We start from the raw sequence: 12,031 nt of genomic DNA, 5'->3' as shown, positions 1-12,031 counted from the left end.
AGAGGAAACCCACTCAGACACAGGGAGAACACACCACACTCCTCACAGACAGTCACCCGGAGGAAACCCACGCAGACACAGGGAGAACACACCAAACTCCTCACAGAGAGTCACCCGGAGGAAACCCACGCAGACACAGGGAGAACACACCAAACTCCTCACAGAGAGTCACCCAGAGGAAACCCACTCAGACACAGGGAGAACACACCAAACTCCTCACAGAGAGTCACCCAGAGGAAACCCACTCAGACACAGGGAGAACACACCACACTCCTCACAGACAGTCACCCGGAGGAAACCCACGCAGACACAGGGAGAACACACCAAACTCCTCACAGAGAGTCACCCGGAGGAAACCCACGCAGACACAGGGAGAACACACCAAACTCCTCACAGAGAGTCACCCAGAGGAAACCCACTCAGACACAGGGAGAACACACCACACTCCTCACAGACAATCACCCGGATGAAACCCACACAGATCAGAGCTGTCATTACATGGTGTGGCTGACTTCATTACTCCATCCAAAACAAAATAAAAAAAAACTAACTAAACTGTCTCTAACTGAAAGAACATGCTCAAGCATTTGGAAAGGCACTGGGGCATTATGGGAAATGTAGTGCCTGTGTTGAATTTGTGTGGCGTGTTCTGTAAAATTGGTCAAATTTACTTTTTATGTACGACTGTGATGATTTTAGTGGCTCACATCTACAGTGTTATAAACTCCAGCAGCACTGCTGTGTCTGATCCACTGATATCAGCACAGCACACACAAACAGGAACAGGAAGTGGAGAAACAAGGAGGTGGACATAATGCTATGGCTAATCTATGCCTCATCCTGTTTATGTCCAAACAAAGAATACACAAACATGCAAGAACCTTTTAAATGAAATTCTTCTTTGTTCTGTATCTGAAAGTCAATAGTATATGGGGTTATAAATAACCCACCCATAGTCAGATGCCAGATCTGTGGGATGGGCAGCTCAGTGGTTAGAGCTGGTTGAGCAGCTGAATGGACTGTGTATTGTCTAAAGTGATGTGATGGAGAGGTTATCACTGAGCTGTTTGCTGGTTTACGCTCTGCAGGTTTGTTTGAAGACTCCGCTCCTGCTGCAGTGCTGAACACTACCCCTCCTCCTCCTCCTCCTCCTCGGCTTGTTAGCGCTGGGCCCTTTGCAGTCTCGGACCCCGTGTGTCTCCTCATTACCCGACAGAACGCTGTTTCCAAGTGCCTGCTGCCTCAGCCAGACTGCCGCTGTGGCCCTGGAGCAGAATGGCCCACCCACAGAGCTGCAGAACCCACCTCCCCGCACTCCACCACCACCACCACGACCATACTCTGCTACACTCTGGGGAAATCACACAAAATTCTACCTGTAGGCAAAGGGGGAAGAGAGGGCAGGCATGAAGCACTGAGAAAATTAAAACACACGAGGTAAAAGCTAGAGTGTGGGCTACAGAGGTGTATGAAGCCCCTCGGCATTGGGCTGTGGAGCAGTGGAACAGTGTTCTCTGAAGTGGAGCACTACCCCATACTTCAGAGATGAGATGGAGTGGTCTTATTCAGAGCTTGTTGTGTCCAGGTGTCATCAGATTGTCACAGAAATGCTTTCAGATGTCGTGCTAATCTTCCCCCGGAAAAACAGCGGCTGTTACAACTTCTGCTTATCTCACTGTTTTGCTGCATCCTCATGCCCCATTGTGCAAGGCAACGTCCTCTGATCCAGGGCTTTTAGCTCCTAGGTTCAGGCTTTCCATTTATGGTGCTTTTCCATTACATGGTACCTACTCCTGAAAAAACAAACCCAAACCAAAAACAACAAACACAATGAGTAAACAGTGATTGGCGTTACCCGAGCGGTTGCTGTGGTTTTCCCGCTGTTCCCCTTAGAAATATGTTTTTGCGACATCACCAGCTACATTTCACCAGGAAGCTATGCTAATGAAAACCGACAAGGGACCAGTGCTGAAAAGTGCATTGAGCCGTGCTGAGTCATTTCAAATAGGCACCAAGAAATGGAAAAGCGCAATTAGTGTTGCTGCTCTCAACCTCTAGAATTCTTTACCTTCCTTCATCTGTTTGCTCTTCATCGTCTCTTTCCATCTTCAAAGGTCAGCTGAAACTTTTTTCTGTACACTTTCATTTCCTCTGAAACCTTTTTGAGTGCTGATCTTGCAAAGCAACTTTGGGTCTGTGCAAGTTGCTCTGTAACGAGTTATATAAAATTTTCAGTTATTCATTTATTGTCTGTAACCGCTTATCCAGTTCAGGGTCGCGGTGGGTCCAGAGCCTACCTGGAATCATGGGGCGTAAGGCGGGAATACACCCTGGAGGGGGCGCCAGTCCTTCGCAGGGTGATACACACTCACACATTCACTCACACACTCAAACCTACGGACACTTTTGAATCGCCAGTCCACCTACCAACGTGTGTTTTGGACTGTGGGAGGAAACCGGAGCACCCGGAGGAACACACTGTATTAAACTGTATTATTATAATTCTTAATAAGGCTTGTATGAAGTGGTGCTGCTGCATCATGTGTTGTGAGAAGGAGAGGTTTTAGAAAATCACATTGGCATGTTGTGTGTATGTGGGTTTTCTTTAACAGATTTTTAAAAAAAAATATCTATCACCTAGTATTTCATACCATTTATCCAGAGTAACCAACTCTGTGCCTCAGTAACTGCTCTGAATTCATAGTTTTACATACTGTAGTGTTCGCACCTCTTTATGTTTTTTGGCTGTTGTTGCCCACAGCCATGCTGTAAACCTGCAATAGTTCTGAGTTCTTTTACTTAGATCATGTCCTCTCTCTCTCTCTCTCTCTCTCTATCTATCTATCTATCTATCTACACTGTAAAGAATTGCTGTAAATTTACAGCGAGTCTGCTACAGTATTTTACTGTAAATCGCAGTATTTACAGTAAATTATTGTATCATTCAATTACAGTAATATGCTGTAAATTTGAAATACAGTAGTGTTCCTGTAAAAATACGGTAAATGCCTGGGAACTCTGCTGCCAGTATTTTATTGTAAAATTTAAAAGAACTTTTTTACAGTCTGTCTGTCTGTCTATCTATCTATCTATCTATCTATCTATCTATCTATCTCTGAGACGTCTCTCTGAGTGTGTGATCATGTAGAGAAGATAAAATCATCATATCTCACAAGCCTAATGAATACCCAGAGGAAGATGCTGGATGAGCAGGTGTACAAAGACTTTTGGCCATGCAGTGTATACACATAGATTGTGCTTTGACTTTACAATGGTGTGCTTGATTGCAAAGGCCACATTTATAACTCTGAGTGTGTTTTTGCAAGTGTGTGTGTGTGTGTGTGTGTCTGGGTGCGTGTATCTTGACAGGTCCTTTTTCCAAATTATAGATGAGGGGGGAAAAACCCAGCAAACTTTGCTTGTGTGGAAAATGTAATTCACTGCAGCATAATACAGCTTAGTTTTTTAGTCTAGCAGGTAATGATGATGCATTACTGTGATATGAACTACAGCAGTGGCTATGCTACACCGCTCACTGACTTATATTGATTTTCCTCTTTTGACCAGCACAGAGAGAGAGAGAGAGAAAGAGAGAGAGAGAGAGAGAGGAGCTCTCAGTGGGGTTGCACTTTCACCTGGCCACACATTCACTCTGAGGCTGGGGGCAGTGACGAACACTCTGAGGCTGGGCGAATATAAACCATCCTTTAATGGCTATTCAGAATCAAATCACATTCTCAATATGAACGTAATAAAACCTCGAACAGCAGCAAAGGCACATGGACATAATGGAATTATGGTGAAGAGAGAGAGAGAGAGTGAGAGAGAGAAGGAGAGTGAGGACACACAGGGATCCACATGATTTTTCCAAGTGTAATCAATGCTATTAATGTTTACACTCAGTGTAGAGCCTTCGACCTCACACTACACATGAACCACAGGAAATCATATGAAGAGCAGTCAATGCCATATCACGTTATAAATGCCTCAGCATTCTATACAATGCCTCCGAATGAATGAAAAGCAGGTGTGGCGTCCATCTTTTTTCTAGGCCGTATGGAGCCAAGTCACTCGGGTCCTCAGGACAGCAGTGGTGTACCGCCGTACTTCAAATACATTTGCATCCGAGTCTAGAAGCTCAGGTTCTGTGGCGATGTTCTCTGTTTCAGGGGTTTTCCACTTGCTCCACCTCAAGGCCCTGCTACTTATCACCAGAATGCATGCAGGACCACAGGGTGACATGTTTTTTGGGGGGGGGGGTTTGGACATTTTCAACCAAACTTTGACAAAAATAACTATGTTGCCATTGTTTACAGTTTTCACCTGATTCATGTTTCATTCCTATTAAGTCAATTACATTTTCATTGATTTTTTTTTTATGACAAAGTGGCCTCAGTGGCCCACTACAGACCAATTGTTCCAGAACAGTATACACCACAGGACCATCAAAGAGCTTGCTTGTGGTCCACGCCCCAGTGGCTGATACGCCCTGCTTTACATGGTGCATTTTAATGACAGAACTGTTTATCGTTTGTGGTGGTGCAGAGATCACACCGATCCAGAGTCCTGAGGTTGTGGGTTTGAGCCCTACATCTGGGAGAAGTTTGGTACGTTCTCCCAGTGTCTTTGTGGGTTTCCTCCAGGTGCTCCAGTTTCCTCCCATGGTCCAAAAACACATGTTGGTCGGTGAATTGCCTACTCAAAAGTGTCCATAGGATTGAGTGTGTGAGTTTTGTGGTACCTGGTGATGAACTGGAGCCCAGGCTACATTCTCAGCCCCATCTTTGGTCAGAACGGATGGGAACACTCTTTCTTGTCAGGTAGCACTGAGCACTTAGAGTCTGGTCGAGTCTGTAGCGAACAACAAGAGTTTTGAAATCTCTGTGGTGACAACTTTTGAATCTAATAGTGGCAATCGACTTCTGAGAAAATCCTGGTCTTCTTAGATATGCTACATGACCACCTTCCTATTGGAAAAACTTGCTTCAAAAACTTGATCTTTTCAAGATGGTGGCCATAGCCTCACCCATTACTTGTTGGGGTGTTCAGGTATGTCACTTCCCCTTTCATTTCTGAAATAGAAGTGTGTCCTACGCCTTTTGACTCACCCTGTATATGCCCTAGTGCTATACTGTCTACTGGAATGAGAGTGTGAAGGAGCTAGTACAGTCCTAATTTTCCATCTACAACTGGTTTAAAAGCCTTGTGGATTGATAGATTTCACACAGGTGTAGTTGTAGCGATTGAAGTGGTAGGGAGAGAAAGGTTAGATGAGGTATAGATTCAGGCAAACATCCCAGTCAGGAATCTCCAAAAAGGTCCAGGTCTAGTGTGTTTTTTACGTGTGTTTTCCCTGTGTCCGTGTGGGTTTCCTCCGGGTGCTCCGGTTTCCTCCCACAGTCCAAAAACACACGTTGGTAGGTGGATTGGCGACTCAAAAAGTGTCTGTAGTTGTGAGTGAATGTGTGAGAGTGTGTGTTGCCCTGTGAAGGACTGGCGCCCCCTCCAGGGTGTATTCCCGCCTTGCGCCCAATGATTCCAGGTAGGCTCTGGACTCACCGCGACCCTGAACTGGATAAGGGCTTACATTATGAATGTGGTACCGCTGAAGTGCTAGAGCTGCCGGTTTTCTAAAAGAGAACATGGTAAATGTTGAGGTTCTGCTCCTCCTCGGGTGCTTTTACGTCGAATTACAGAGAGCTGTGGTACAGCTGGGCGGCACGGTGGCGCAGCAGGTAGTGTCACAGTCACATAGCTCCAGGGACCTGGAGGTTGTGGGTTCGATTCCCGCTCCGGGTGACTGTCTGTGAGGAGTTGGTGTGTTTTCCCTGTGTCTGCGTGGGTTTCCTCCGGGTGACTGTCTGTGAGGAGTTGGTGTGTTTTCCCTGTGTCTGTGTGGGTTTCCTCCGGGTGCTCCGGTTTCCTCCCACAGTCCAAAAACACACGTTGGTAGGTGGATTGGCGACTCAAAAAGTGTCTGTAGTTGTGAGTGAATGTGTGAGAGTGTGTGTTGCCCTGTGAAGGACTGGCGCCCCCTCCAGGGTGTGCTCCCGCCTTGCGCCCAATGATTCCAGGTAGGCTCTGGACTCACCGCGACCCTGAACTGGATAAGGGCTTACAGATAATGAATGTGGTACCGCTGAAGTGCTAGAGATCAGCTTTTCTATTGCTGTGTATTCAGACCTGTTTTTAAATGGCTAGCACTCGAGGTTCAGGGTCATTTTTTTATGGTTTGGGCCAATGTGGAGTAACTACATGTTTATGATGCGCAGATAATGTCTGTTGATGACCATATAGACAGCATTTCTTGATTATCTTTTCCCTCTGCCTCCCTCTCTCACAATCACTGTCTCACACACACACTCAGAGTCACTTTATTACTAAAATCTTCCACTCGCTACAGTGCGCCTCCCCTCGCCCACTCCAGCCCTCAGAGAAGAATTCATTTAGAGGAGCATGAAATAAGAAATTTCATCGCTTGGCTGGCCAGCAGGCACAGCCCAATCACCAGCCCATATTAACATTAATATGAAATTATGCAGATGGGACGACCTTTCACAGTGACCCTCTTGGCCAACACGGAGCCCCCTCTGCTTCAGGGGCTGGAGCAGAAAAGCCATTTTCAAGCAAATAAATAAATGCACTGATAGATATTTGGGGTTGGGAGAACAGCCTTGAGAGTGGCTCTTTCTGCTTCGGCGACTTCCAAACTCTATAACACGGCTAACACAGCGCGAGGCGCTTGAAAACCCGGAACGTGAGTAAGGCCTGACAGTCAGTCGCACACAGTAAGAGCCGTACTTGGGTTTTTTAGTAAGATAAATAAGACTTGACGTCAAGGAAGATGACAGAGCCTTACGTCTCCTCACGGAGCTGTTCTGAGTGGAAGTGTGGAGTTCAGGGAGCGCTATCTTACCACTCAGACTTTCGCAAAAGCTGCCTCTCTTTTTAAAGCTCATCATAAAGATGCTAATGTTGTCATAGGAAATGGCATGGGCGTCTTTCAGAGCTCTGTTCGCACCCACATGACCGGAGAGAGGTACAATCTGATCTAATCTGATCACTATAACCACTTTATAAGCGGTCTGGGACTCATCACGCCACATCAGATCTGTAGATCTAGTGCTAATGCGTTCTGATGTGACCTTAACAGCAATGCATTAGCGCCCATATCAACCCTGTCATTTCCCTAATTGGGGCAGCCATGGCCCGAGGTCAGAGAAGCAAGCTTGTGATCAAAGGGTCTGGGCTCCTTATGACATCACCCTGACTGGCAGGAAGAACTGGCATTGAGGGGAAGGAGAAACAGCATGTTCTCCTCCATCAACATCCATGGCTGAGATGCCCTTGAGCAAGACGCCTAACCCACAACTGCTCCCTTGGCACTGAGATGGCTGCCTGTGTTGGGAGTGTTATATCCATGCCCATACCAAACCACACCACTCTCGCTTCCACTCTCAGCCACACCAAACAACACTAGGTATCTCTCAGGGACAAGCTCCACTAGGTCAAAACCCACCTGAAGATATCAAGCCCAGGCTACCCCAGATACCCCCACTAGCATCTGCAAAAGATGAGGAGGCAGTGGGCCAGAGAAGTGCAGCTCCAACCTGAAGCCCCTGGCCATCTGAGTCCCATAGATACATTTTTGAAAACATCAAAGGTTAGCGTCGAAGAACAAAGGACACACACAGTAGGAGAGTGTCTCCAACAGGGTCAGCACAAACACAGTCCCAATAAAAGTCCAACTGCCCTGGGGCTCTGTGTGTGAAGGTGCTTTCTGGCCTTCTCCACCCAGACCACCTCTCAGGGGCGGTTTTCTTTTTGCCAAGCCTCTGTTGCCCAGTGCAGTGGGTCCTGGGCTGATGTATTGGGTTGGGAAAGTCCTGAAGTAGATTATTGCCTCGGTATGTGTCCTTCTACTTTGCTTCTACCACTGAGTCATCGTTCTGTTGAAATAACGCTGCTCGGACCACCTCCGCTTTAATGAAATGTAGTTGATTCTCTGCAGGAGACTTGCCACAACAGATAGGGTTACATCAGAGGACTCTAATAAAGCACCTTGAAGTGAAGTGAGCGGAAGTGAATTATGAGTCTCTGTGTCAGGTTCCGCAGCTCTGCCGTTCAGCACCTCACACTCAGCTCAGCGTTCCACACACCATTACACCCCCTCAGCCTTCAGCCACTCTGCGCCGCTACTCACTAAGAACAACGAGGATGCACTCCTCCACTTCCATCACTTTTCCACCCTGTCTTTTACTTTTACAGTGGCCTTGACTCACTCTCTCTTGCTCTCTCTCTTTCTCTCTCTCTCTCTTTCTCTTTCTCTTTCTCTCTCTCTCTCTTTCTCTCTCTCTCTCTCTCTCTCTCTCTCTTTCTCTTTCTTTCTCTCTCTCTCTCTTTCTCTCTCTCTTTCTCTCTCTCTCTCTCTTTCTCTTTCTTTTTCTCTCTCTCTCTTTCTCTTTCTCTCTCTCTTTTTTTCTCTCTCTCTCACTCTCTTTCTTTCTCTCTCTCTCTCTCTGTGCGCATGCGCGAGCGTGAGCGTTGGAGTGAGCGGAGCGTTGTGATTGAGAGCGGTTGGCGTTTTTGCCAATTTTTTTGTGCGTGTGCGTTATTTTCAGATTTTTCTGAAGTTTGTGTGAGTGTGCGTGTGTGAGGTGTGTTTGGTAGTGTGTTTGTGGAGCTAGGGCCTGTGGGGGAGTCTGCTGTCGGCGTTTGGCGGAAGCATGGCGTCCTCCCACACCCTGCTGTGTGAGAGTCTGACCCGCCGGCACGCGGTGAAGGTGGAGTGCCGGGCGAGTATGGATGAGTGTGGTATGGCGGCGGTAGATGTCGTCGGCCACGAAAACATGGTTTCCATCTCGAAAATGAGCAACGCGTTTGTTTTGTTTTTGGTTAACGAGCAGTTCGCGGCTGCTTTGGTGGAAAAAGGGTTAGTTATTAATGACCAGTTCACGCCTGTGCTGCCCTTGAGTACCCCGTCCAAAAGGATTATTTTGTCCAACGTCCCTCCCTTCATTAAAGATGATCACATCGCTCAGGAGCTTTCCCGCTTTGGGAAGCTAGTCTCCCCGATCAAGAAGATCCCCATAACCTGTAAGTCGCCCTTACTTAAACACTTGGTGTCTTTCAGAAGAGCTGTTTTCATGGTGTTGAATGGAGGAGCTGAAAGTTTGGACTTAGTCCTGAAGTTTAAAGTTGATGGTTATGTTTATACAGTTTTTGCTTCGACTGAAAATAGTATGAAGTGTTTTGGGTGTAGACAGGTCGGACATCTTATTCGTGACTGCCCTGAACGAGTTAATACAGGTACTGAGGGGACAGGGGGTACTGAGCGGTCGGGGCCTGTAGTGGCTGTGCCTGCGGTGGTCGTCCCCCCTGCGACTGCTGCTTGGCCGGCTGCACGGACCCCGAACAGTACAATGTCACCACCGGGGGGGTCCGCTGTTGGGGTGGCTGCCGGGGACGTGCTGGCCACGGTGGAGCCTTTTTCAGGGGGGCCCTCTGTTGGGGTGGCTGCCGGGGCCGCGTTGGCCGCAGTGAAGCGCTCTTCGGCGGGGACCTCTGTTGGGGGGGCTGCCAGGGCCGCGTTGGCTGCGGTGGAGCCCTCTTCGGTGGGGTCCGCTGTTGTGGTGGAGCACTCATCAGCGGGGCCTGCTATTGGGGTTGCTGCCGGGGCCCCGTTGGCCGTGGTGGAGACCTCCTTCGTGGGGTCCGATGTTGCTGGGGTGGCTGTTGGGGCCACGCTGGCGGTGGTGGAGCCCTCTTCCGTGGGGCCCTCTGTTGGGGTGGCTGCCGGGGCCGTGGTGGAGCCATCTTTGGCGGAGCCCTCTGTTGGGGTGGCTGCCGGGGTCGCGTTGGCCGTGGTGGAGCCCTCTTTGGCAGGGCCTGCTGTTGGGGTAGAAGCTGGGGCTGCGTCGGCCGTGGTGGGGCCCTCTTCGGCGGGGCCTGCTGATGGGGTGTCTCCCGGGGCCGCAGTGGAGACCTCTTTGGCGGGGCCTGCTGTTGGGGTGGCTGCCGGGGCCGCGTCGGTCGCGGTGGAGCCCTCTTCGGTGAGGCCTGCTGCTGGGGTGGCTGCCGAGGCCGCGTCGGCTGAGGTGGGGTCCTCTTCGGTGGGGCCTGCTGTTAGGGTCGTAGCCGGGGCCGTGTCGGCCGAGGTGGGGCCCTCTTCGGCAGGGCCTTGTGGGGGGGGCTCTGGTGGTGTTTACGTAGAGGAGAGGGACGGAGGGGTGCAGCACAGCTGTTCTGAACTGGCTCCAGCCCGAGAAGCAGAACAGGAGGCTGGAGGAGTAAACCTTATGGAGGTTGAGTCCGTTTTTAAAATTCCTCATAAGAGGAAGAAGAGGGGCCAGGGAAAGGGAAAAAAAACAGGCCAAACAAGATGTGACGGCAGTGGAGGACAGAGACTCGGACAGTGAGGGCTCTCTCTCTGACTCGGGATGGTCTGTGTGCTCCCAGGAAGAGAACAGGCCTCAACTGTACACTGTTGAAGAAATTAGAAAGTTTTTACGAGTTACTAAAGGACAGAAGGGTGTGAGGGTGGAGGAACATTTCCCAGACAGTGTACAGTTTATACGGGACGTCAAACACTTGCGGAGGGAGGGGGTTTTTACGGAGCAGGAGACGTTTAGACTAAAAAAGTTACTGACCAAACTGAACAAAGTGCAGTGTGAAGACGACTCCTGAACGGACTTTTCTCTCTGGTTGTTTTTGTCCCCTCTTTTTTACCTTTTTTAATGGAAGGTTTTCAAATCGCCACCTTAAATATTAATGGGGCAAGGGACTGTGAGAAAAGGGCAAAGTTTTATGAGCTGGTTAAACACAAACGTATCGATGTTGTCTTTGTGCAGGAAACCCACAGTGATGTGGAAAATGCTGCTGAGTGGGCGAAGGAGTGGAGTGGGCTCGCTGTTCTAAGCCACAACTCATCCCTTAGCGGTGGGGTGGCACTCCTTTTCTCACAGTCTTTTATTCCGGTCTCTTATACAGTGGAGGAAGTTTTAAAGGGGCGACTTTTAAAAGTGAGGGCTGTCTTTGAAGAAGACACTTTTGTTTTTATCTGCGTCTATGCTCCAACACTAGGAGCTGAGAGGTTACTGTTTTTAGACGCACTGAGCTCTCTTTTAACAAGTTGTGATTCCACAGGTTTTTTAGTCTTGGGTGGAGATTTTAACTGTACAGCACACAGAACAGACCGGAATCATGGCGAACCTCACGCGGCTTCACGGAAGCGTCTTTGCGAGATGCTGGAGGCCCATGAGTTGTGTGATGTCTGGAGAAGTTTCCATGATGAACAAAGACAGTACACATGGGCCCACAGTAAAGATAACATGCTCTCGCTGGCAGGCTGGACCGCTTTTATTGTTTTAGACACCAACGATCTCTTTTTACACAGTGTTTTATTGCCCCGGTAGGAATCTCTGACCACTCTATGGTCCAGGGAACTATCTTAAAAACAAAGGTGAAGCCGCGGAGTGCGTACTGGCATTTTAATACTACACTTTTAGAAGATGCCAATTTTAAAGAGTCTTTTACCTTTTTCTGGGGTGTTTTTAGAGCAAAGAGAAATGATTTTACCTCTGTTCAGCAATGGTGGGACGTAGCCAAAGCTAATGTTAAATTATTCTGTCAACAGTACACTCTCAATGTCACGAGGGACATTGCTAGGTCACTTAAAGCTCTGGAGATTGGAATAGTGGGGCTCCAGGGTCTTGCGGAGACCACAGAAGATTTAGAGCATATTAGAGCTCTAAACAAAAGAAGGCTGCTCTGGCTGATTTACTGGGTATAACAGCACAGGGGGCGCTGGTCCGCTCACGCTTTCAGTGCGTGAATGAACTGGATGCTCCTCTCTCTTTCTTTCTCTAAAGTTCTTCTTTAGTCTTGAGCGTAGAAATGGACAGAAGCGGTACATGCACGCTGTGCGATCAGAATCAGGGGATCTCCTAATGATCCTGCTGACATTCGCAAGCGAACAGTCAGCTTTTTCTCAAAGCTGTATGAGAGTGAGCGCAAATCTGATAGAGTGTGT

The sequence above is a fragment of the Hoplias malabaricus genome, chromosome 13 (genome assembly GCF_029633855.1).
Source record: "Hoplias malabaricus isolate fHopMal1 chromosome 13, fHopMal1.hap1, whole genome shotgun sequence".
In the NCBI taxonomy this organism is placed as follows: domain Eukaryota; kingdom Metazoa; phylum Chordata; class Actinopteri; order Characiformes; family Erythrinidae; genus Hoplias; species Hoplias malabaricus.
Note: the sequence above shows the minus strand (reverse complement) of the source record.